Below are 22,862 nucleotides of genomic sequence, written 5' to 3'. Positions count from 1 at the left end.
AAGAGTACCAGCATATCTACTGGCAGGTGCTTGAACTACAGGAACAACGGCAGGAGTGGTAGCAACATGAACTGTCACTACTTGTTGTTTCTTGGAGGGCTCCTGCGAAGACTGGCCCTTTCGCTTGTTCCAAAACTTTTTCTTCCCACCACTCGCCTTTGGTGGTTCGGGAGCGGCTGCCATTTCATCAAGATCAACCCCGTGATCTATCAGGGTCTGTGCCAGGCACTTGGCGCTGTCGAATGTGAGAGGTTTAGTAGCCAAAACATTTCCTTGAGTTGGGGGCGTCAATCCCCAAATGTACCTCTCTATCTTCTTGCTTTCCGGGGTGACCATCCCCAGACAGAGAAGAGCCAGATCGTAGAATCTAGCTGTATAGGTAGCAATGTCGGAACCCTTCATCTTCAGGTTCCAAAGCTCGTGCTCTAACTTCTACATTTCGCCCCTTGGGCAGTACTCAACAAGCATGAGTTCTTTTAAGCTTTCCCAACCCATGACATTCACTACTGGTAGAGTTGTGGATTTGACCCGGCCATTCCACCAAGTCAATGCTCTGTCAGTGAAAGTGCAGGCGGAAAAATTCACCTTGTTTGCCTCAGAACATGCGCAAATCTCGAAAATGGATTCAATCTTCTCGAACCATCGGGTTAGGGCAATGACTCCTCCATTAACATCGAAAGATTTAGGCTTTGCATTCATGAAGTCTTTATAGGAACACTCCTTCGGGTGTCCCTGATTGCCGTCAAGATTCTGGGAATGAGTACCACTTCCTGATCCGCTAGCACCACTAGGGTTTATTTGCGCCATTGCGGCAGCCACAACGGTTGTAACTGCTGCCTAGAACATGGCAGGATCGAACTGAGGAGGTGGTGGCGGCGGAGGGTCGTTGTTCTTCCTGTTGGGTCTCTTTCTGGGAGGCATCTTTTCTCTAAAAAGATACAAGGGGAAAATGACGATAAGCCTCCTATATGATCATGAATCGAATATTTTCGAGCAAGATATATCCAAATCCTACAATGATAATAAAGACCTATAATGATAGCTACTAACAATAACAAGGAATTGCAGGTCTTTCGTTTATAAGGATGTGTACTACTAGTGATGACTCTGTGCAGTGTTATAGAACCGTAAAATACTCCTATAGTATTTTAACTATATATTTTCATTAGCATAGGATTTGGTGAGTTTTAGACTTGTCGCGACACTACAGTCACACCCAAACACATGTTGGTCATATCTCGGACAAATATAGTTGATCAGGTTATATTGGCCCCACATATGACTACATAACTATCCAGGTTTAACCGCAGTGTCCAACTCGTCCTAAATACTTTTATGTAGTTCTTACTATGTTAGCTTCTTATACATATGTATACTTGTATACTTCTTGTAAAAATACTTGTATTTTTAAAATATACTTTTAGTTTCAGAGCACTTTGGCCCCTTTAGTGTTTATAGTTGTATACTATGTAAGGTTCGGTATACTTCTTTCACTATAAACAATAGCTCTGATACCAATCTGTCACACCCCGAAACCGGAACGTCGGAAACGTTCGGGGGTGGATGACGTCATATGTAGTATCACAACAATTGCATCATAGTAATCAAGTAAACACAACCATTACATTGAATATATAACAATGTATTTACATCTGTTTGATTCATAATTATATACATCAAAAGTATCAAAAATAAAGACGAGACTCTATATGCTCCGTATTCTCAAAAGTCTGTCGAGGTACCTGTCTACTGATTTCCTGAGAATACAAGCGGTTTTGAAAAGAGAGTATCAACATAAAAGCTGGTGAGTCATAAGCATGTTTTTGAATGAAAACCTGTTAATGAATCGATAAAAATGTTTATATGCTTCCAAGAAAATCCAATATTTTCTAATGTATGAGTTTGTTACATTGATCTATAAGTACGAAAACCTTGGCTATCACCAATATGTATAGAATGTTCCTTTGGAAAACCCTGGTTATCGCCAGTACGTATAGTAGTTTCATTAATTTAAAATAAAACCATGTATTTATCCCCTGGGATCCTCTAGTATAATGTATAGTAGTTCTATTTATTAAAATAAAACTGATGAAGAGTGAAATTCTGTAAACAAAAGGTTAGTTTATACTATTGAGAGTCGTATAACCATGCTTGATATGACCTAGTGACCTTTACGACGTTCTTCAAGTGTCGGATAAATGACATTTGTCACCCCAGGCATGCCTGCCTAACTGTAGCTAGCAGTTCAGGTGTGGGATTGTCAGTCCCGAATAGATCTGTTCACAAATCTCACGCTCTCCCTCCAGGAGACTCTGGTTATACTATCATACGATTTAGTTCAGTACACCAAAAGAGGTACAAGTTTTGAAGTAGAGTCTCACAATTCTGTATAATCTAGTTTACGTGCAGTTCTGTATTGATCTATTGTGTTTGAATCCGTGATTATACTTTATAGAGTAATAATTATACTGAAATAATTATGTGATAAAGTATCTTTGTTACCCGAGTATATCATAAACTAAGTCTGTCATAGTTTATATGTTTAGCAATGTATGAGCCTTGAATTTGTATTACTGTATATTGAAACCCCAAACTATACTTATTATAGTTTGCATGAATATTATGTAATTGGTTTATGTAGTGATCTGAAAACTATGCAATTTTGACTGTAAGTTGAAAACGTCCATTATGCTCAACATGTTACAAAAGGGATAAAATATTTAAATATTTTATAAACATGTGGAAACTGTAAGGTTGTATCAATTGCATCAGTTTTAAATGTGTTGAAATTCTTTTGTGTAAATTCACAAAATCATTTGTGTTTGGCTTGTATTCCCCCCCCCCCCCCTGAAATCATTAAAAATCATATCATAAAAATATAGGGGTATGAACTCACTGTTGGTCGCGTGATTAGTCGGACAACGAAGCTGGGAGTGAAGACCCTTGGGTGGATGCACGCGATACTTAACGGGATCCTAATCAACAATTAAATACATAATTTTACTTTATTATCGAAACCATATATTTATAGTGTTAGAAAAACACTTGTTTTCGGTTTAGGAATGTTACCGGGACTCGATTGAATCGGGGAAAGTGGGTTTTCAGCCAAGTTCACCACTTAAGAAGGGTTTGCGGCCGTGAAGGGATTACGGTCGTAAACTGTTCTCGGCCGTGAACAGTCCTTTGAAGAGTTTACGGCCGTGAACGGTGTTCTTGAAGGAAATTTGAAGATGTGAAGGGTGTACGGCCGTAAACGGTTTGCGGCCCTTGAAGGTTTGAAGATTTGAAGCGTGTACAACCGAAAACTCAAGAACAAGTATGTTGTATTCGATAAAAACGTGTTTTTAGATGTTTCACAACAACACCCCAAGGTGATTCTTGATGATTTTTTGAAGAGAAGAAGGTATTTTAGTGTTTGCGGTTGAGGGGTTAGAGAGAGAGTGGGAGAGTTTTCGGCCAGAAAAGTTCAAATGAAGGTGGGAGTCCCATATTTATAGGTTGGGTGTATGGTCGGTGGTGGGGGCCACCTGTCACCAGTCGTAAACGAGTTTACGGCCGTGATCGGGTTCACGGCCGTGAACACCGGTCATGCCGGAAACTGCTGATTTTTCGAAGTAAATTCGGGTTTTCGCGTGATTTTTGGTTCCGACTCATAAAAGAAAATTAAATTATATAACTTAAATGATTTTCCAAATCATAAGAATTTGACGGAACAAATAAAAATGTTAAATTTATTTAACTATTAAAACGGCTAACTTTAACGGAAAAAGGGTTCGGGTTATCACATTCAATGTTTTAGGTTGTTTTGTAGGAAAGGGAATGGCGCAGCTTGATTGTATCACATCCATCGGAGATTTCCACACTTATATATTTTATGCTTATACTATGATATTTGGTTTTGGAAACTCAAACTCATATTTTGGTTATATACTTATATCGGAATGAAATTGGGATGGTTTTATTATTATAAAAAAATGGAATTATTGTTCTATATTTTGAGAGGCTTTAAAAAATAAAACAACAATGTTGTAAACTAAAATATCACCATTTTCATTATCAAAGGAAAATAAAAAACCATCCTTATACAATGCATAAAAAGAAATAATGTTTCTTTCCATATCAGATGAAAAACACCAATTCAATAATCTAATAGAAACATCACCACTAAGCACGAGCTCTTAATCCTAATCCTTGTAACAACTATAGTACGTTTGATTCTCATAATCAGGTTGAGCTCCTCATACTTCAGCTTTCTACTTTCCCTTAGTCCATGTATATGAGAGCAAATGTGAGTACTACATCATGTATCAAGGACCCAAGAATTAGAAGTTGATGTACTACGAAGTTCAATCATAAATATACTTGAGTTTCCAGTCTCGTTGACTTTGTTCTTCTTCAGATCCTCCAAGTATTTTTGGCAACTATGTTGCTAGTGCCCCTTTGACGGGAAGTATAAATAGATGGCCTCATTTGGTCTTTCCTTTTCCTTTAGGATGAGAAACCTTTTTCCTTTTAGCAATATTATGGCCAATGGCCAAGACAGGAGCAGTAGGGTTGGAGCTACGAGTCTTTAGCATACTCGCTTCGATAGTTTTCAACATTTCATGTAGCTCCATCAAGGTCTTGTCCATGTTGTTCATATTATAGTTCATGATAAACTGTTGGTATGAACTAGAAAGCGAGTTCAACACCTTATTAATGGCTAACTCCTTTCGGAAATGGACACTAAGATTTTCCAATATGTCTATGTATAATTTCATTTTCTGAACGTGTGTACACATATATGCTCCTCTTGTAGTTTACACGCTATGAAGGACTTTACGATCTCGAATCATTCTTGTCGGTCTTGCTCTTGAAACATTCATTGAGTTGGTTGTTTATGAAACACATGAGATTTTTTTAATTTTTCTCTTGGTTTTAAATAGTTAGAAATACATGGTTTCATACAAAGGAATCATTATTACTAATTTTATCCAATTAAGTTGAATTTTACTACAATTTATTTTTTAATAACAAATTTTTTATTGATAACAAATTTTTTATTGATGATCACATGAGAAAAAACTACGGGAGGTGTTCAAAATTCAATGCTCAAATCATCGGCTCCAAAAGGAAAAATGAAAGGGGTTGGCTTCCATTAAGATTAAGAGAAGTAGATTTTTGTTGTTTTTTTTATTCTATTTGTTCTCAATGGTTATAATTTTTTAAATTCTTATTTTTTCAATGAAAAAAATTTTAATATATTCTTTGAGGCTATAATTCATTTTACATTGTTTTTGTTTAGATGTAAAAAATCCGGTAATTTTTTAAGAATGGTTCAATTTTTTGTTTATTTTTATTATTTTTGATGTAAACATGAGACATTCTTCTAAGAATGGCATTAAATTCAAAAAATATAAACGACTATCTAAATCATTCTGTCAAGAATGAGTTGATTTTGAAGAATGTCATATTATATTATCAGTTGGTTTTGAAGAATAAAAAATGTATTTTGTCAAGAATGTGTATTTTTTCAAATATACTTCTCCAAAAATGTTTGTGTTTTTTGTTGTTATTGTTTTTTATGCCATTATTTAAATCTCTTTTGGAAAAAAGAATACTATGCTAATCAATGAATGTCAGTAAATGTATCTCCAAAAAATATGACAAAAATAAATGTATTTCCTAATAAACCAGATTTGACTTATTTGACTATTAAAAAAGTATGTTTTACCCTTTTAATTAATTTACATTAACAAAATATTAATTCTTTTTGCTTTTAATTACCATCATGTCATTGAGAATCATAACCTTTGATTTCCTAAATCTAATGGTTAGGATTAGGTTAAACAGTAACACAATAGATGTTAGTTACAAATGATCATAGCCCTATATATATACATATATATATATATATATATATATATATATATATATATATATATATATATATATATATATAAACCTTTTAAATTTAAGTGCTTTATTAACTCAAATTAAAGATGTGAGGACGTAATATTAATAATTAATATAAATTTTATATTCAAAATTATAATCCTTATTATAAACAATAATTAAATTAAAATAGGTATATCCATAATTTGAAAATCTTCAAGTTTTGTTTCTTGCAAGACGATTTAAGAAAATTGCCAATCAAGTTAGGTTTCTAAACCCTTATTTTCGAAAATTAGGTTTAAGGTTATAAAACCCGTACTTAGGGCACAAGTAATCAAAAACATATTAAAAATGAAAAAGAAAAAAAAAAGAGAAACCTTCTAAAACCCTAATTTCAAAAATCTAGTTGTGCAAATAATCATGAACTAAGGATTTGATACCACTTATATGTTTTCTACATACTAACACACGATTATACGCAGCGGAAACATACAACATTTCCTATGTGTTCATGAAACCTATAAAGATATAAGTTTCATACTATTATTCACACCCAAGAACACCAAGAGCAAAATAAAAGAAACCCTAGGAGAAGGGAGGCTAAATCGAAAATTCTACAAACGCTAGAAGGGTTAAGAATTTCGTTCACCTTAGTGAGAGGAAGGGAGGAGCCGTATTTTCTAAGCAAGGAATGAGCATATAGGGTTTGACCCACAGTTCCCTATTTATAGGTTTTAGTTTCTTAGTCCCAATGCAACTCCAAAACCCTGATATGCCTTATCTGAAAATCGTCAAATTCTATCCCTAGGGGTTCTGGAATGTTACAATAAATAAAACATTTTAATTAATTAACATTCAACCCCTGGTTTCTAATTAATTTATCATAACATGACAAATTAATAAACTAATTTCTCCTAAATTCTTTTTTCTATTAATTGCTCAATTGGGTCTTAAGGGCAACCCAAAATGATCCTGCTATTATTAGAAATATTACAAATAGTGTCTCCAAGAAGAAGAAGAAGAGTCAACATAAGGAGAAGGGTGAAAAGGCAGTTGACATAAGTGTTGTCACTTATAAACGTTGTTGTAAACCAAGACACGAGCATGCAGATTATAAGAGTCTTGATCTGGTATGTTATAATTGATGGGTTTTATATGTTACAAAAATTTATTTTTGGCAGAAAAACATAAACCCTAAGTTCACATGCACCCTAAAGGATCTATGTTCTCACTATGATTTGCAAATAACTATTAAATATCAAGAATCCTAGGAGTATGTTACTATTTTCGAAATTGTCAAAGGGTTATAGAAATTACATACCTTTTATTTATGATAGTAAATAATAATGATTCCTTCTTGATCTCGCTTTAGAAAGCAAGCACCAGAAATCTCGCGCCTCTAATGGTTCACACCCAAACCCTAACAAGTTGGAGAATAAAGAGGAGAGAGGAGAGGGAATGAAGGTTTTTGTTTTTCACTCTTGTATAAGGATGAACGAAATTATGAACCCTTAGGAGGGTTTATATAGGTGACTAAGGGAATTAGGATAAGACATGTTTCCTTAGATAGACCTTATCCCCTTTCCTTGCTCCCTAAGGACTCCTAGGTTTCCTTAATGCCCAAGAAAACCCCTAAAACCATCTGGAACTTCGTCCCCCTCCTAGGGAGGTTCTAGAATTGGTCAATGTTCAACTTTTGAACATTTCCACCTTTAGTCCTTCCACGTTTTAATTAATCCAATTAATTTTTGATTAATTATTGATTAAATAATACTATTTTAATTAATATATTATTCTCATAATATATTAATAAATTATTTATTTTGATTTCTAATTAATTTATTAATCATATAGTAAATTAATAAATGGGTCTTTCTCTCCAAATAACATTCCAGTCCATTACTAGGTTTGAGGACAACCCAAAAAGAACTTTGCTAATAATTCAAGATTATACTAATTTAGTTATTAGCTTAGACACCTAATCCAACAATCTCCCACTTGGATAAGTCTAAAACTATATTTATGATATAACTTTTAAATTATACAGCAAAGGTTTCTTTCCAAAGAAACTGTCGAACTCTGATCTGATCATATATTTGTCCTTTAGATAAGTGATCAAATATTCCTCTGTTCTTCTACATATCATATGGACATGAAGCATGGATCAAAATCAATCTCATTATCCAAAATTTCGTTTCCCGATTTCCTGATTTATGACAACTGAATTCAAACTACTAACTAAACACATCAATTCAGTCCAGACTCGGCCAAACACTTCAGATGTCGACAAAAAATCATTGAGGGTCCCAATGATATCACTTTTCCCGTTAGGTCAAAAGGAATAATAAACTTCAAATTATATGCTTGTTTCTTTTACTTACCAAATCATGCATGACATTACATTTTATAACATCACGTTACTGATGTGTTTATGTAACACCAATGCACAACCGACTTATAAATTACAACTCATATATCTCCATTTCAAGAATATAATACATTATCGTCTCAGAATTACTCGTGATAGAATCGATGAAGTAATTCTCTGAGCGTGTGTTTATCCAATACTCAAATCTCTATTTTCTAAGTACTCATGAACGTTGTAGTAACACAATTGCTATGTCTAAACTCCTTAGATAATCTACAATCCAATTTATGACAGTCTTTATTCACTACTTACTTCCTAAAGTATGAGCGATTGTGGAGCTTCGAATAATCAAAATATTCAAGAAGTAAAACATGTAAAGTGAAACACAATAATAAAATAATTAACAATGGTCTCAACCCTAATGAATATAAATAACCTCTATTATTTAATCACCATAATAATTACGACTTTATTCATTTTATAATGTTTCAAATAATCAACTAACCACTTAAATTAAATAACATCAGTTATGTCATGTTATGAACACGCATACTATGCCTCTCTATGGCTCTTCCTTTGTGAACAGATTGACTGGACACTATTCCAATGATGCTCATTTCACAATTCCAAATTATTGTCACTATCTATGATGTATTGGAATTCCAACCTTACATGCATTGACCTTCTATGATGTCGAGGCTTTAAAGTCACAAAGACTGAGCCAACAATATTATAGAATGTTCCATTGGAAGTTTGTTACTAGAAACAATTCCATGATAATGAAGGTTCAAATTCAAGGTACGCTCCTTGAACACTTCTCTTGCATTAAAGTTTCCAAATCAACTCCCATTATGGAAACATTTCCATATTCCCATACGACCATCAATCACTTCGTTCACTATCAAGGGGTCATCCAAAATTTCCCCGCCTTTAACAAAAGCAGACTGCTATGTGCTAATGATACTATCAATAACTATAGCATGCCAATTAGCTAAAATTTTAGCAATAATTTTATACTACACATTGGTATAAACTAATAAGTCTATAATCTTTGATAACAATCGGATTATAAGTCTTCAGATTAACATGAAAAAGCCAAGTTACAGCTATACATAATATAGCTATACAGAATATGACTGGAATAAAGAATTCCTAAACGAAGGTACAAATATCATCTTTAACTTTAACTTTAAGCATGTCCCATTATTTTTTACACCCATACAAACTATGACCGAAATCAAAGAATTCTGGAATGAAGCTACAAATATCATCTTTAAGCATGTCTAAGAATCTTATAATGTCATCTTTAAATAGTAAGTTGTATGCAAATCTTGAATGTTGATGTGGCTATCCGTTAAAGTTTATAGAGTTCATGCATTGTGGATGTCCTGATTAACATCTATTTACGATTTTCAATGAAATTAGTGTGTTCACTATGTATAGTTTAATGAAATTGTTGAATGAGGTGTATTGTATAGCTGACATTCTATGGATTAAACTCAACAATAGTTGGATGTGACGTCGGTTTGTTGGTTCAATGGATATGAACTTCAGTGACTATTAAAATGTTCGATAGGAATAATGGAACTTTTTTTATTATAAAATCATTAATAAACAAATGATTTTTATAAAATATGTTTCATTGAACTTTTGTATAGTTCAATGGAATGTAGGAAAAAAAATTAGTTTTATGACAACTGCAATGATAATGTAGCGATCCTTTGAATTGTATAAAATTTAATGCATTATGAATGCCTTAAAATGATAAACATGTGTTTACCCGGTCGTGTATTATTTTTAATAAAGTACTTTTATTGTTAAATTTTATAAACATGGTCAATGACAAGTGAAATGTAAATATCTCTACTGGGGGTGCAATGATAATGTAAACATGGCTCGTTTATGATTTAATAGTATCGAAGCAATTAAGGGAGTCAAGTAAAGGCACCGATCAAACTCTCCAATCTCATAACCAACATTGAAGAGATAAGTCACTCCATTATGGATTCTTTTTCATAGAAATTAATTTTTTTTAGTGAAACGGCAAATTAACTCGTATTTTAGGAGGGAAATTACTATCTCTCAACTTAACGGTTGTAGAATTAGTTAGATATCATGGGCTAAAAGGCATGTTGGTGTTCCAAACTAAATTCAATAATCAATTTTCCACTTCCCATATATTAACATTACTAGATTATGACCCGCGTTAAACGCGGGGGAACATATAAAAAAATAAGATAAAGTAACATAAAGAGACTCCATGTTATTGATTATTATAATGTGTAAAATAATAAAACGAAATGTCTGATTATCTATAATTGTTGAAGGACCTCTTTGTAGACAACGTTTTTTGTTTTATTGGTTAGACGACCTTCCCCGTCACATATGAGTACCTTCAAACATTTTTTACTTCTCACGCGAGAAACAAATACATATAACTGACCATGAATGGTTATAAAAATAGATATACAAAAGTAAAAATTGTATTTCTTTATTTAAATGAAGTTAAATTGATAACCTCATTAAACTTTTGAAGCAAATCTTGCGCTGTTTTTTCCAGAAGCTTTTGTGCGTCGCGATCAAATAACGTAAGTGACACCAAACCGGTAAAGTCTTGAACTTTAATGGTAATTTTGAAACTAAAAGCATTGATATAATACCATACTTCCAACTATCCACAAGCAATCAATCTTTGGTAAACCTCAGAAAGTTCTTGACAATTGTTCAACAACTCTAGTCACACAAAAATTCTAATCATTTTCCTCTCAATGCTCAAGGCATTTGGAAAAATCAGAATAAGTGAATATTATAACATATGTAATCGATCCTATACTCGAAGTATATGGGACTCAATTCATTATGTCTTACATAAGGATCTGATATATGTTTTGTATGTTGCTATAATATTTCCATATATCGAATTCCCTATGTTGAACTATTTCAACATGATATTCATATACGCCTATGACTAAGTTCTATTAAACTATACGATCTAATCCTTTATATTTGAAACGAAGTATGAGTGCCCTCTCCCTTAAGCTTACTATAACGAAACAATTCCCAAACTTTGCAAGTTGCAAATTGAAAACTTTGTTCCCTACGAATAGTATTTTCAACATGTAATACTAGGATAAAAGTTATGCTCCCACTAGCTTTAACATGTACCCAGAAATCAACTGGATTTCTAGAAATCAATATTGTTGACTTTCTTACTGAAGTATAGATTTCTATTACACGATGCTTCGATAAGTATCCAACTAGACTTCTTAAGCATATGCACCTTAATTGGATAGTGTATGCGCGTGTTTAAACCCTTTCAAAACTTATAAATGTATATCATGAAATTTCAAACAATTCCTTTGTCATTCCTCACAATTTCAAATATGAAAAGGGATGCTTTAATCATATTCTGAATTTGAGAATGCAATTAACATAGTCAATATCCATATTGATCTTTATCAGATCTTTAAAATCTACCACGAAAATGATTCCTCATTATCATTTTTCAAGAATTAGAGAGAATCTTTACCCTATAGATTTCAAGGTGCATATGTTCCCATCCATGTGAATCTATCATTTGAAACCTACAATCATAAGATAAGGTTTAGGACAAAACCAAATTCAAATTTAGTTTTCCTTCATGGACTGGACTTCTCTATTCTAAATTTTTTGCCATTTGGTAGCACAAGGGCCTACCAATGCTTCCATTTTATTAGCAGCTCACCCATATTGATCAATGCACTTTCACTGACCAACGCGTTTTGCTTTTGTAGTTAAATGAAAACATAGAACTCATAAGCATTGCCAACTCAACTAGAAGTGCACAAAAATAAGGATGTGTCAACCAAACACGATAGGTTATCAACCTCAGGTCGCGTGCTAGTGATAACTAAAAGGTTTATTATCGGTTGACTCTTGAAACTCTCAAGATCAATACGACTCCCACTGACTTCTTTACATATGAGTTTTCTCTTAAGGAACATTCATTGGCGAGCTAAAACAAATATTTAAAAGTTCGTGTGGATTCCTGACAAGAAAAACACTTCACAGAATTGGTCTAAGTTTATCTTTTGTTTTGACGAAAACATCACAATTCCAATTCTAAATGTGTTAGAGTAAGAAAACATTATTACTCCACATTTCACGAGGTGTTATAAACCTTCTTAGTTTGAAATGAGTTTCTAGATATGATTTGTAGTAACTAGTGCATGGCTCTAAAATTTGATTGGAACGAAGTATGCCTCATCTATTGATCGAACCATGTCAAACAATATTTGGTTCCTCGTCTTCGTCATAGAATTGCACTAAGATATTTTTCGAGGATTAATTGTGATATAAATCCATAATCACTAAGATGATCATAAAACATGATAGTAAAGCGTTCTCCTTTCTTATCAGATTGGAGAATTTCTTATCTTTCTGCCTAATAGATTCTTCTTTTTTATTCTGCTATCTTTGAATATTTTCAAAGTATCAAGAATTATGCTTAATGTTATAAACACAACCATATTTACTGAAACATCAGTACATCATGACGAATAGAATTATCGTTCTTTGTGGTGGATATGAATAGTCGATATCAACATGTACTAGATCCATCAATCCTTCACTTGCCTCACATAAACATGTAATCAATGAATTAGTTATAATTTTTCAATGAACAAGATTCTCATACACTGTATAATGCGAATTGTACAACACCAAGTATCTGTCCAGTTTGTGATAAATTCCTTTTCACTTGGTCAATTATGACAATACCACAAGCGATATCATAAGAATCAAATTCACAATTAATATTACTAATATTAGAAATGTAACCAACACTTTCATAAATGCATTGCAATGAAATATAAATGAGGCAACCAGATAAACCAAAATTTCATTTTATTGGAAATAAACGAAAAGTTGGAAATCGTCCTTACAATGAATAAAATGAAAACTATGTTTATAAACATCTCCAAAGAGTAATATCAATCTATTAAATTATCTCAACTCCTTAAAGGAAATCGTGTCAAACACGAGCCTCAGTCAATCGGCTTAATTAATTACTAATTGTTTTAGTTTGCAGATTTAATAACGAGAACTAACACTTATTTCGTATGTCACGTTAGGAATGCAATATAGATGGCTTGAAGACGAATAGATATAACCGTTTCTATCACATAATTCAAGATATGCACCACGAACTAAAACTGGTTCGTTAACATCAACATTTGGAATACTATCTTCATTAATCTTCAATATTCACAAATTCATGAACATATTATCACCACTAGAATCTTTAGTATGTGCTTAAAGTTGTTCATATCATCTTGTCTATGAGATTCCATGAATGACAACTCATCTTCATTGTCAAAAAAGTTCAATCAATTACTTGAATAATCGGTGTCCATATTCATTATTTTGAAGGATCGATATTGCTATAACTCAACAAAAATCTCAAATTACAAAATGGTTTGATGAATTACGAATATGTTTTTGAAGAAAATTATACCAGTTGAGTTGATATTATCTTGTTGATTTTGATAACCGTCCATAATTATAGAAATATCATAATCACAATGAAATTAATGACTTTGTTGAATGTCGAATATGCCATTTTGAATATAATAAATTGATTAAATACAAGTTATTCCAAGTCATTAGATAAAACTAATCAATGTCTTGAAATATTGAGTTTCGTCATTTATTATCTACTACAGTCTACAGTCTACAACCCTCCAAATACAAACAACAATAGCCTCATTCGAGAAAGTCATTTGTCTTAGATTTTTTTTTTTTTGTTACAACTATTGAAATTTAACCGCAAATAAGAAAATTTTATAGAATTTCACATAAAAGTTTTGTTAATGGGCTCATTCGTAGTACATGCGTTGAAATCCATTATACTTGGGGTCATATTTGGCATTACGAAGAGTACATTTTGCATTTGGAAAGGTTACATTTTGCATGACGGATGAGGATTTCGTCAGAGAATGTGAGCATTTCACAAAGCGTATTTCGGCTCGAGGTGGGGCAAGGGGACATGCATTTCAGTGAGTTAGGGTCCAATGCAAAATGCTCTAAAAAGACTAAAATAATATAGTTTTGTGTAGGGATAATGACTTGAAAGGGTAACGAACTTTCGACTTTGTTCACATTTAGTCACTAAACTTTTTTTCGTTATCTATTTGCCATTGAACTATTGAAACTGTTCACATTTTTTACCGGTCATAAGGGTAAAATGTGAATAGTTTCAGTAGTTTAGTGGCAAATAGATAACGAAGAAAAGTTTAGTGACTAAATGTGAACAAAATCGAAAGTTCGTTTCCCTCTAAAAAGTTCAATGACTAAATGTGAACAAACTTCCTCTTGTATTATGTTTTAGCAAATTATTTATTTTTGTTAAATTGTAGCAACATTTGTTGATGAAGAAATCTATGAAATAAAAAAACAAAACTCTGAAAATATATTTAAAAAAAACAAAAAACCGAAACCGAAATAAAAAACAAATGGTTTGACATTTTCCAAAATAAAAAATCAAAATTTCCAATCTGATTTTGGTTTTACAAAAAAATGAACTATTCTCACTGATGTGAATTATGACCATTGGTTTGGCATGCGGAATTAAAGAACACACAAAGAACACGGTGATTTGGTGTTTAAGAGATGCATTCGATTATGAAAGGTGTTTACAAAAAAGGATCTAGATCTAAATCTGCATAATTAACACACACTAACATTTTCAATGTTACATCTCTCAAGCACACATCTACATGTGGTATGAACCCACCTTATATAGAGGTGTTTACATGTCTCTCTCTCTATCTCTCATGTCATAAAGGGGGAGTTTTGGATAGAAAATTCTGAATTGAGCGCTTTCTCATTCCCTTTTTGGTTTTATAATCATTTGCCGATTATAAAAAGGGGGGGGGGGGTGGATGGCTACGCAAGTACCCCTACTCCACGTGGCATTTCCCCGACAAAATCCCATTATATCCGTCCGTACACGTGTCATTTACCACCAAACTCTTCAAATTCAAAGGAAAAAAATACCCATATCTTCAAACAATCACATTATATTTTTATTTTGATAATGACAAAACTGCAAAAATATCCCAGTGGTATGTATTTTTTTGGAGTTTTAGTCCAAACTTCGACTTTTTTGAATTCGTGGTCCTTTTGACCATGTTTGTACGTAAATTTGGTCCCTCGTAAAATTGAAATGACTATAATGCCCTCTGATATATTTTTTATGGTTTTTTATTTAATTTAAATGAAAAAATAAATAATTAATTAATTTGGGCCCACATCTCTCTCTCTCTCTCTCTCATGTTATCCATCCTAGACACATCTTCTTCTTTCTCAAGAACACTCAAGAACAAGTCTAACACCACCACCATTGTTTTACCACCGTCCGCCACCGCCACAGTCGCCACCTCCATCTCCACCTAAATCATATCAGATAAATAAAAACACACAAAATAGATCAGATGAACACACATACACACACGAAATCAGATGAACACACACATGAAATTTGATGAACACACACATGAAATCTGATGAACACACACACATACATAGATTAAACACACACACAAACTCGAACAAGACCAATGATTTGGTGAAGATGACATAAAATCAGAACGCCACCACCACCACGACCTCGAAAACAAGTTTAGAAAGATGAAGGAAGGCGTAGAAACCCTTCGTCGGAGTTCAGATCTATCTCGTCGCCATCTTCCTCGGCAAACCCTAGCCGCCGCCACCTTGGTTTCTCTCCTTCGCCATCGATTTTTTACCACAACGACCACCACCATATTCATATCACCTTCTCATGAGACTAGATCTTAATGACGACGGGGGGAACAAGTCTAAACCCTAGCAGCCGCCACCTTCGACCCCCTGCTAGATCTATTCATCAACGACAACGACTTCGCTTGTACCACCATATATGTTTGTTAATGACGATAAGAGGGTGACGATGTTTGGGTTTGAGGATTCGACAATGACCAGCTGGTCGTCGCCGTCTGTCGTTGAGAGTGACGGTGACGTAACTCGATGAACTTGGTGAAGGAAGTTCATGGAAGTTCTGGTAACTGGGATAACGATGAAACTTTGTATCAAAATCAGGAGATCAAAGAGGGGAATCAACGAATTATTTCTTCAGATTCCACTTAGTGTTCGTCTCTATACGACAATGGGTTCGCCGGGGGTTTCAAGCTCTGCCCAGTTGAAGAAGATAATCGCAATAGCTGGTGCTCGAACTAGAAGATGATGGGGTTCCAGATGAACTCTTCTTTACTCATATTTTCCAATTAAAACAAACAAAATCTAGAAAGAAAATAATTAAAAAAAACAAAACGAAAATATGGTTGTGTTTTACAGATCTGAAGTGATAAGAAACAAAGAAGAAATAGAAGAACAATCAATAATTTGCTGTGAAAATTAAGGAAGCTAAAAATGGAGATATTTTGGTTTCGTTGATGAGAGAGAGAGAGAGAGAGAGAGAGAGAGAGAGAGAGAGAGAGAGAGAGAGAGAGAGAGAGATTGTTATTTTTTTAATTATTAAAATAAATAAATTAGTATTAAATTTAACAAGAAATGAAAGAAAAATGGAAAATAAATACACCAAGGGTATTACAGTCATTTCATTATTTAGAGGGACCAAAAACGCAACGAAACTAGCTCAAAAGGACCACTAATCCAAAAAAGTTAGGGTTTGGACTAAAACCCCAAAAAAATGCATACCATAGGAACCATTTTTGCAATTTTGTCTTTGATAATTGATATTTGATAGTATACATGGTCTACTAATATACATATTCATGTTAAAGAAACGCTATTTATATATAAAAAAAAGAGAGATAAATGTAACTTATTCGCTTTTATATCACACATTATCTTTCATTTGTAAAAGAAGTATGTATTTTTTCTTAAATATATTTTCTTTAAATTTATCTACTTGTTTTGTTTTACAGAATATATTTGACTTTTGTTGTGTTTGGGTTCAATCCGCAAAGAAATAGGTTAAGAATTTCTATCAAGTCAAACAGTAGATTGAAACTTTGAATTCAAGATGTTAAAATAAATGAGTTGACATCCAATTTAATTATATAACTTCTACATATAATATGTAACAAATAAGATGAATCTTAGTTGACTCATTACAAATTTAAAATATAAATACTTTTTTTTACCATATTTAAATAAGTTATAAATTCTAATAATTTTTTAAAATTTGAAAAAATAACAATCATAAAAAAAAAATATTCAAATAATACTGGAATTAAATGTTTCGTTTCTAAATAACTCGACATTCATTTTTTGTCCAACTTCCATCTTCTCCGTGATGATGTTTCTATATAACACCTCAAGTTAGGAGTCCATTTTTACTATAGAAATAAATAGAATAAATGTAATTTATTAGTTATAGCAAATATATATTTATATAAGATAAGATTGTCCATGTAATTTTTCGAAAATTGTTATTTTTTCAAAACGTTTTGGACTAGCACCATCAGTCCAAAACTTTTATTTTAATGCGAGTCTCCTCCAAAAACTTCTAAAAATACTTAAAATGATAGAATTTCCCCTTTTATGCTATTTATTTTGTTTTCATTACAATAATTAAAAATAATAAAACTAAATCCCCCCCCCTCCTCTTCCCCTTCCCTTTCATTCTGTTCCATTATATTTACAAAAAAACAAACACTTTTCGGATGACACCTCTTATCCGTAGCCACCACCCTTTCGCTGGGAGCCAACGTCTTGTCGGAGTCGCCACCCTCGTCAGAGTACTTTCAACTTAGACATCTCTCATTATCTATCTATTTATCTCCTATATATAAATCCTAACTCTGACGACACACACACACACACATACTCTCTCTCTCTCTTATATATATATATATATATATATATATATATATATATATATATATATATATATATATATATATACATATATGTCGTCGGAGGTAGTGCTTCAGATCTACGTACCTTCAGCAACGAATATATGGCCTGAGCAACGACGACGATGGCAACAAGGAACCGATGCTGCAACTCGAAAACCATCTGTAACATGATCGACGGGGGTTTTAGTCGGTCGTAGCTCAACATCGTCGTCGGAGAAGAAGTGAGGGTTTCCAGACAGTGGTGTCGTCCTCGAAGTCGATATTGTTTGTATATGATCGACGCCGACAAAACCCTAGATCTTCATATCTCAATCCGTCTTCTCCAGTAATGAGAATTGATTACGGAATTAAAGGGTTTTTCAAAAAGATTTTTTTGATTAGAGGTTGGTGGTGACAGAGATGATAGGGGTAAAGATGAAAATCCTAATCAAAATGTTCATGGGGTTTGAAAGATTTTCATATCAGAGGGTTTCTTTTTGTCTATGCCGGAAAATCGAGTGTGTTTTTGTCTTTTTCAGAAAACAATGGTGTTCAGATCAAATTTTTTCCATGAGGCGGTGGCGATGGTGGTCTTGAACTATGGTGGTGGTATAGACTGGCGGTGGCAGTGACAGTCATATCTTCCGACGGTAGTGGTGGTAATATTCATAAGCTCCATCAAGTCATCGCCTTCGTCGGAGTTGAAGATCCGACAATGACAAACATTTGTTTTGCAGGCTTAAGGTAGGGGTGATAACACGATTTTCCTTTTTTTCTCCCTTTTTTATAGTTATTGTAATATATATATATATATATATATATATATATATATATATATATATATATATATATATATATATAAAGGGCAAACTAATCATTTTTTAAAATTTAAAATAAATTGGAACAAACTCGCAACAAAATCAAAGTTTTAGACTAGTACAAAATGTTTTGGATCAAAATAACAATTTTCGACAAACCACAACGACCAGTTTTACAATTTTGTCTTTATTAGATAAATGAGTGGCCAAATGAGATTAGGGTTCCTGAGTGAAATGAGATTAGGGTTCCTGAGTGCGGCGTGTACGAACCGTGCAAGTTTAGAAATTAGAACTTGATATATCTTTCTTAGATATAATTAATAATATAATTTTATAACTAAATAATAATAATGAATATTTAACAAAATGTAAAATAAAAATACGTACAATAGTTAAACGGGTTGACAAGTAATCCGATCCAACTCATTTAATTAAAAATGAGGCTGATACATTTAATTAAAATATCAATCAAATCTACTAATTTTCAGAAGATCAAGGTCGGTCGGCGGTGCACCTCGCTAGGGGGATCCCGCCAATCAGCTTCCTTACGCCTTGCGGGTTTACTCACTCGTTATAGAAGTTTAATTAAAAAATAAGATGATCCCACTCCAACATTAAGCTATCGGCTCATGGTACCTTTCAAACAACTCATGATCCTACTAGATTACAAGCCTTTAGTGGTACTCAAATTCAATTACTCGAACATTATCTCTTCGTGAATTTTCCCTAATTCACTCTCACACACTCCTCGTCGCCCATATGCCCTCCGTCTCTCAATTGTCGTTGTCATTAATCCTCAGCCAGCTTGTCGACATCGACAAAATTTTCACCTTAGCTTTGCTCTTCGACACGTTCTTCTTTGATCTATGTTTAGGTTTGTTTAAAATCATATTTATGTCTCTTTAAAATATTGATTACCTTCATTAGCTATCCTATAGTCTTATTATAGATCTATCTATTTCTAAAAAATACATCATAAACACTAAAGAAGAAACACAAAACAGGAAAATTTGCAGCCTAAAACTCGTTGGACACTTTATTGAAGAAAATTATTGAAAACTTCAATTTCTTAACTCGCTGATTACAAAATAATGGATCATATCTGATTATATACTAAAACAAACACATTAGAATATAACTAGGATTCCTAAATTGTAAACACTTAAACTTTCCTTATTGCTCAAGAAAATTACAAAAACTTGGACACCACTTCAAGATAACCTTTGAGCTCGATCAGAACATGCTAAGTGGCCACATCTGTCTCAGCAAATTCGTCAACAAACACATTGTACCCATTTTAATCTATTTATAGTTCACATGGAAAACATCTTGTTGTACCCAAGCCGGTTCATGTATGTATGTATAAAATATTATTTTAGCTCTCCTATTTGTTGTGTTTGGATTAGTGGTGTGTTGTGGGTTCATATTTATGTATATAGTTGAGTTGATTTGGTTATGTAACTACTAGGGGATCCCATCAACCGACCACATTGTTGAGATATGCTATGCAACCTTATAAAAGAGGTTTGAGATTATAACGACTTATTTGATATTGCAAGCAGTGTCAAAAAAAATGAGACGAAAAGTTGGCATGATACTTATAGTGAAATCATCTTTGGCGTTTAAACATCCATCGATATGTCATGTTATTCAATAAAAGTCACAATGGACCAAAGGAAAGCCCAAATTACCCTGGAAGAATCGACATGGTCTTACAACAATGATTTGGTTTATGACTTCTTCAACTCAGATATTAACAAGTAAATCCAAGTATTATGTGAGATACTATTAAAACATGGAATTCGACAAAAACTGCTATGCAAACATGGTTTTTGAATTTACACAGTGGTCAGTGGGTGATATTAACGTGTGTATGATGTTTGGTCCGCTACACAAAACTTACCACATCTTTATATTTGCATAAAGACTCATTTGGATTTGGATAAATCAAGTAATCGGCAAATACAAAAATGTACTATTGTATTCAAACTTTTGGTTCGCCACACACGAGGAACACTGTGTTAATAAACTCATGGTTGTCAAAATCGCGATCCTGATCGTAGGATCGTACGATCCTACGAATGGAAAACGATCCGGATCGTAAAAGGATCGTATTTGGTGTACGATCGCAGGTAGGATCGTAAGATCGTAGGATCAAGATCCGATCCTACCTTCCCTTGATTTTTTTTTTTTTTTTTTTTTTTTTTGCAAATGAATTTTTTTACCACTTTATGTCTTTTACCCTTTACCAATTTATCATTTATCATTTTGTATTGTGACTTATGACTAATATTTTGAAGTTTTTATAACTTTTGAACAAAAAATTGAATGTTTGAAATATTTTTCATAATTATAAATTATAAATTAAAATTATATTTTATTTTGTGGGATCTTAGGATCCCGATCCCGATCTTGCAAACCCAAAAACAATCCTAAGTAGGATCCCGATCTTGACAACCTTGAATAAACCTATACAACTTGCAATATAAAAGTTTTAGTATAACATGAGAATTATAAGGGCCAAATTAAGGGCTAATTTCTCCATTATAAGGGCCCAACTAAGGTACATGTTATGGAGACCCGATAATTAACATCAGAATAAAACTTTTTATTATAAATCACAAGACCAGTTATCTTGGGTCTAGTTACAAAAATTTAAACACCCAAAGTTTAATACAGCCCAATAACGCAGTTGCCATAGGCCCAAATCAGAACAAACTTATTTCGTTTATAAGAGGTAAAAGGATTAAAATTTAAAGAAAAAATAATATTAAATACTAAGGCTTAAAGGGGTTGAAAGTTGAAACACCCAAAATGTACTGTCATGTTTACAATCTTTTAAACCATTTGATTGAAAAAGTAGATTATTACTACCGCAACAATTTTCAAAACCACAAGCAATCATCAAATTGTCAAAAACACTGTACGTCAAAAGATTACAGGAAATCCATACTACATTAGTTCAATACATCACGTAAAAATTATAAAAAAACAGTAGTTAAAAATGAAAAAGTAAACACAACTTTCAACCGAATAATAAATTCCAACAAGTAAATAATAAAATTTATCCCACAAAATTATTCAAACATGTAATACTATAAGAGCTTAAGCCTTCGTGATAGGAGCTTAATGGTTGAGGAATAGAAATCTACATAGAAGGTCCATGGTTTAAATCTTAGGGCAGATTGACGTGGGTTGGACTGTTAAGATAATGTGGTGGACCATTTAAGAACTGTGTTGAAAGAAAAAAAAAAGTTTGAAATAATATTATTTATTTATGTAAGTACATTCAAATTTATTTTATCTTTCATCAAATGAGAATTTATAGTATAAAATCTAAATGTTTATTGATCATGAAGTTCAAAATATTGCAGTAAAAGGGGTATTTATTCTTCATTCTCATAACAAAACCTTTTTAATCAAAAAGATATAATATTAGTATGTGTAATTTTGCAAGTAATTAGATATTCAAAAACATAGCCTTGAAATGATGAAATCTTTAAAATGGGGTGTTGCTTTAGATATAATCACCTTCAATATTTAATCATTTCACATTTTTTAAAAAAAGTTGAACCTAATTGCTCATTTCATTTTTTTCAAACTTCATTTTAGAGCTTATATTATATTGAAATGAATAAATAAAAATATGTAAACTCATTATTTTTTTCATTTTAGAGCTTATATTATATTGAAATAAATAAATAAAAATATGTAAATTCATCATTTTTTAAACTTCTTTGATATTCGGAAAAAAAAATCTATAACATGTGCATCAAATATACATTCTTTGGAAAAACGTTTTTTAAAAGCTTATTTTCTATTAAAAAAAACTAAAAGTATGTAAATTCATATGCATATAAGAAGAAAAATGTTTGTTTTGATTTTTTTTTTCAAAAAATTATATTCTATATCGGTGTCCTAAGT

The sequence above is a fragment of the Lactuca virosa genome, chromosome 1, assembly GCF_052849685.1.
Source record: "Lactuca virosa cultivar CGN04683 chromosome 1, Lactuca_virosa_CGN04683_v6, whole genome shotgun sequence".
Classification (NCBI taxonomy): Eukaryota; Viridiplantae; Streptophyta; class Magnoliopsida; order Asterales; family Asteraceae; genus Lactuca; species Lactuca virosa.
This window is presented reverse-complemented; position numbering follows the sequence as displayed.